The following is a 6,094-nucleotide window of genomic DNA, read 5'->3' on the forward strand; positions in this document are numbered from 1 at the left end:
ATATTCTTCAGTACCTCAGTTTTAGTGAGCTCCTCACAGGGCAGACTCCAGCACATATAGAGGGAATTTTAAATGTGGAACTTCCGAAATTATTCAGCAGAGACACAAATGCTTAAAAAAGCTGTCCTCTTATGGGCCCTGCCACAGTAGAGGTTTTCTAGCCTATTTCAGAGTGTCTCCCTCAACTCCCATTTTTGGATCAGTGTCATTTAGCATAATGGGCCACTGTGAGGACTGGAAGGAGGGGAAGAGAAGTGAGGCTGTGTGTGGGGCTGTTAATAACTCAGAGGGACCATGGACACTTTGCACGAAAACCATCTGACTTGTCAGGAAAGGACTTATTTTAAGCTGAAAACTCTTGGAACTGGGAGAACACATGAAGCAGAGGAGAATGCAAATTCCTGAAGAAACAGCCCCAGAGTCTAATGTTACGTTCAGGACATGTATGGAGAGGGGTAAAGAGGAGCACAGGGTATAAGTTAATGTCCTGTTCTGAAGGTGATTGAGGAATAACCTCTTAAACTGAGTGCACCATGGATAGCTGAGGAGCAGGAGGTGGGGTTGGAGAGGCTACTGGTTTTAGTTGAGTACATTATTGTTTATAATTGTTATTAACTGCTTACTACATCTCAGTAACAGCTTTGTAGCAAATATTAGTTTTGATTGGTCAAACTTTATTTTCAGCATCTTTATTTATGAACTGCTGTGTAATTGCTCGGTGTTATTAGAGTTGATTATTTTTTCCTAGCGTCATTTATGAGGCTGATAAAGGGAAAGAAAAGTTGAGTGAGCATGGCTCACTTCTGTCTACCTGCTGCAGGGTGTGAGTCTGGCCTATTGCTGCCATTCATCTGTAGCCCTGTCCCCAGCCAGGCAGAGGCAGGCTGCAGAGAACAACAGCAACTAATTAATGTCCTGTAGACTGTTAGAAAGCAGCTGTCATTGAGTACAGTTTCTGTCTCATACTGCACCTTAGTATTTTGTAAACCTAGATTGTAATTCTTCCTGTTTTGGTTCAGCCAGATGTAATCTAGAGGGAGAGGGCATGAGCTGTAGTGAAAATGTTTTTAACATGACTTTTTAAGTGCCATTGTCCAAAAAAGAGGGATGCTGTCTACCGTGTTTGTACAGAGGGGCATACTGAGTGTGTTGAAGCATGTGGGCCATCGGTACACATTTGTCACTGCATGCAGGATCTTCCCTAATCTGCTGGAAGTTTGGAAATATAATTTTGTAGGTTTCTGTAGGAGAAATGGTTTTGTCATCAGCCTTCACATAACTGGCAACCTGTCTGACAAGCTGCTATGGCTGGTATCAATTACAGTTGAAAATTACCTCCTTTACAAGAAGACCCTGTTGTGTTGGAGGGTGTGGACTGAGCTATCTGCCAAACTGTGTTACTGTATCTCTTTCCTTTCTCTTTTCTGTTTTTGAAAATTTCAGCATGCTCTGACTCTTAGAATCTTCCTCAGCTTTTTTTTGCATTTTCACAATCTATATCTCCTCTTCCCCAGTTTCTACTATAGTTTGGCTTGACACCCTTGGGAGGAATTCCAGGTGGTGCTTGTGCTTTCAGTGCTAGCTGGATAGAAAAGCTCTTTGCTTGCAAAATACAAGCCACAGAAAAAGAAAAAAAAAGCTCCCTGACAGTACTTGTCTGTATTCTGCACAAACCACACAGAGCTTGCCATTTTATTCTATCTTTAAGAAATTTTAGGTTGCTGGCAGCTGGTTTTCATCTTAGCATCAGTCCAAGGCGGAGACAAAGCAGGGTTTTCATAGATTGGTGGGGCTCATGAGGAGCAGTAGATTTGGATCTCCAGTGGGAAAGGTCAGGTTGAAATTTTGTGATGTGGGTTTATCAATCTTTAACTTCCACTATCTCCTTACTTAAGTGGTGTTTCTCGAGGCGTTAGTAACATATAGATTAATGTCATAGTCATCCTGGAAAGTGCATAGGACAAGTTTAAGGCAACACATTATGCTGAAAAATGTCTTCCGTGCTTATGAGTGTTTGCCATATTAAAATACATGTTTACAATGCAGTATGCAATAAGTAGAGCTAAGAACATGTGAACATGTGCTGTCCTTCAGGAGATACGTACATGAGCTCTATTGAATGTAGTACACTGAGACTGCCATGACCACCAGCCAGGATTGTTACTGCTGCTTTCTGCAGTGTTCAGGTTTACGTATGCTAAAAAGAGCAGCTCCTTGCTCGTTTTTGTGGTTTTGGTATGGTAGCAGTTGCAGTGGACACACAGGTCGAGTGTTGCAAGTAGATGGACGTGGGTAAACATCCTCCTGTGTAAATATCTTTGTTTTGAAAATGACTATGCAGATTTAGTTGTCCAGCACGTTCTGTGGTTCATGAGCAAAGGAAATTCTGCTCTATCTCACTTTCCTTTGAGTTCTGCTAATCTGATTACAAAGGCAAAGACCTCTGGGGTTCCCACGGCTTCTCTCCTCAAAATCAGCCCTTCCCCCTTTATTCATTTTGTCCAGCCCATAACACACCACACACAGAACAAACTCCAAGTATGGATTGACAGGCACAACAATGGCACTTGGCTCCCATATTGGGAAATTTCTTCCTATTAGCTCATGTTTTCTAATTTGTCCTTCATTTTTGGATTAACAAATACTCTGTTTGTATTTGTTATTCCAAGAATTAATTCATCATGGCAATGCCCTTTACTGTGATCACAGCAGGTAAGAGAATGAGGCACAGGAAAAAGAAATGAAAAATGTAGATAACAAGTGATGCTATCACCAGTTTCAATAAGTCAATAGACTTTTAATGACTACACAATATACAAAATAGGTTGAGTAGGTCTGTTTATGAAAGCTGTTCATATTCTAAATGAGCCACAGTAGCCATTTTCCAAACTGTATGGAAAAAGTTAAATTAGGTCTGCAGTTGAGATTCAAGGCTGCCAGGAAATAGCCATATTTCCAACATGTAAATTGCCAAATTTATTTACTAAATCAAACTCTGCCGTTGTCAAACAGACACATTTCACAATGGTGGACTCAAGAATTTTGGAAAAAGGAAATGAAGTTAAGACACGTTCAGCAATTCCAGATTACAAGAAATTAGAAATACTCCCTGTATCTTTATGATTGCTTTGGGCTTGCTTGCACAGTTTTGACAGCGTCATCCAACATATGCTCAGACAAAATTTCTTTTCCTTTTTTCCTGTCCTCACTGTGCTTTGCCCTATTTTGGTTTTCCCATAGAATAAATGTTGTACAGCCATTACTGTATATTCCTTGTTATATGTTGTGGATTTTTTTTTTTGCAAATTAATTCCTAAATTACTTCCCATGCTAGAGCATGGGAAAGGGTCATATCATCCCAGTTATTCAGGAATCAAATGAAGTCATCTGTTCTAGCGGGAAATCAGATTGGCAATGCGGGCTTTCAGATGTTCTTCAAGGAGTGTCAACACCTGAGCTGACGAGCAGGTATACGAGAGTTAACTGTTAGTACCTATTAGGGCTCTCTGCAAAGTTAATGGGAATGTTTTTTATCTTATTACAAGCCGGTTAGCCTGTATGCTGATCTGTCAATATGCACAAGTGACACTATTAAATATTTGATACTCCCTGCCCATTAAATGGATGAAATGTACTTGTAAGAGAGTACATTTGGAGTTTTCACTTGCAAATTTTGTGATGATTTGACTGACGACCCTCACTCCCTCTTCCTGGTGTGTCTAGCTTCAAAGATGAACCTGAAATAAAATGGAAAAGAAGGCTTTGAGGTGAGCAGTGTCAAAGGTAGGGGAGATGCTGACACTGCATGAGTACTTTTCTTTTAAAAACATTTTAGCAAACATGGATAAATGGCCATAACAAACAGACTCTTTACGGAGCACCATGCATACTGCACACAGAAAGCAAACAAGAAGGTCAGTTGGATCCAAAATAAGAAATTAACTTAAAAGTCTGCAATAAGCAAAACCAGTCTGGATCGTAGTGCCATCTAGTGGGGTTTTGCCCGTCCACCCCCCAGCTTTGTGAGGCTGGCGGGTGTTGGGGTGACTGCTGGGTGAGAATGGGTGGGTGCAAGGCTCAAATGATACAAACCTATGCTGGTTTACTGGTAACCAGCTGTGTGTAAGCAAAATGTCTAACCCCAGGGCTGCCTGAGGAATTTTGGAGACCAAGGGCACAGCACTGACAGCAGATGTAGTCTGATTGTCTCAGAAACCCTAACAGTGCTTGGGGGTCTTGGGTGTTGAGCAGTTTGCATCAGTGACCCCAGACAGAAGCCTTTAAACTGCCTCCTGTTTTCATGTTTGAGCTATGCTGGAATGTAAGTCCATCCTCTCAGAGGCTCTAGTTGCGTAGATAAAACAGATTATTCAGAGCTTCAGTAGTTGTTGTATTCATTTTGACACTGGTTCCCCTGGTAAAGTCACTCTGTTGTTCAACTGGCCATTTCCAGGTTATGGGATTTTATGAGTTATACTTTTATCTCAGGTATGTTCATTGTTTCCATGACATGATCTTCCTTCAGGACTGTATCAAAACTGCATTTATAAATTACTATGCAATGCAGGAAATTGTTCAGTATCTTTGCTTATATCATATCTACCCTAATGAAAGATCACATACTTTCAGTTAGTTATTTGACAAGCAGATGAAGCTGAGAGTAGTTAATCCTACTAGATATTGCTTGCCTGCCTTTCACAGCCAAACCTTGGTGCTAGGAATGCCTCCCTGCAATGCTGTGCAACACACAGGCAAGGTGAAAACCACAGGACTGTCCTGCACCAGTTGCAGGATACTGTTTCTGGGGCTTGAATCCTATGGCTCAGCATTGCACAGGTACATCTATGTCTGTGCACCGGTCAGTGTGACCCAGAAGCACTCCAGTGGGGACAAAAAGGAATTTTAGTGGAAATCCCATAAATTCATTTTGAGTCTTGCATTTGTTTTCCAGTGACAAACGATTAGCCTGCAGAAACAGCAGATATTTTGCTCTGTTCCAAAACTTAGGTCTTGCTGGCATCAGATTACTCTTCAAAAGGCATTTGGAAAGTGGGAACTAGGGATAGCTGTAGTTTCATCCCTGGAAATTAGTATTTAGTCTTCTTAGCTGCAGAACAAGGACTCGCACCTGAGGAATCACTAGATGAGGACAGAGAGATCCCAGAAAACTTTTATATGAGAGGAAGCCCTAAAAAAACCAACTCGTTAATAATATTTTGGGTGTCTCAGAATAAGAACATATAATAAATATGTAATAAAAGAACTAGAAGATGAACATATCCATTTGATTTTTTGAAGGGATACATCAAGTAGCAAGCTTTTAAAGATAAGTGCATATTAACTCCTTATTGGCAAAGATTAGGCTTTGAAATGAACCTTGCATTATCAGATAAACTGTGGGGACAGTAGATAACCTTCTCTTCCTTGGCAAAGGAATGCAGAATGCATAATGACAGATTTTTTTCTGATGTGTTTTCATTCTGTTCTTGACTCATTTTCTTTACATCAGCAAGTTTGGAAGGTAAGAACTACTTTTAAAAAAATCATTCATATTGGGGTTGATGCGTAAAACCAAGATACTGATCACTGGTCATTACAAGCCACAGAGTTAGAGCAGGAATGCATAAATCTAATGCTTTGGCCTCTAAATTATATTCTACCTCTCTGAAATTCCCTATATGTTAGTGATTTTCCATCTGCCCTCCTAAAATATGATGCCCTTATGGAAGAAATTTCTGTTATGGCAGAATAGCCCAGTGTAGTCAAATTCAAGGGTTCTCGCGTGTTCTGAAGTATGTGCTAAATGGGCTGGGAACTGGCAGACGGAGCAGAACAACACTCCAGGATTTCCTGTATGAGAAGGCCAGGCACTACTGTGTGCGGCCACTTGCACAAATTCAAATCAATTTCCCCATCCTTTTTTTCTTTCTAAATAGTATTGAGATTTAGAGCCTGTCTTCCCTGAAGTCAGCTCTCAAACATATCTACAGTAGCATGTAAGATCACATCAGGCACAGAACTAAAACTCCCTCCAAGTGTATATATTGGTTTGTTCAGATAATGTTTTCAGAAGGATTCATTTCTCTTTAATTGC

Source organism: Numenius arquata, chromosome 11 (genome assembly GCF_964106895.1).
Source record: "Numenius arquata chromosome 11, bNumArq3.hap1.1, whole genome shotgun sequence".
NCBI lineage: Eukaryota > Metazoa > Chordata > Aves > Charadriiformes > Scolopacidae > Numenius > Numenius arquata.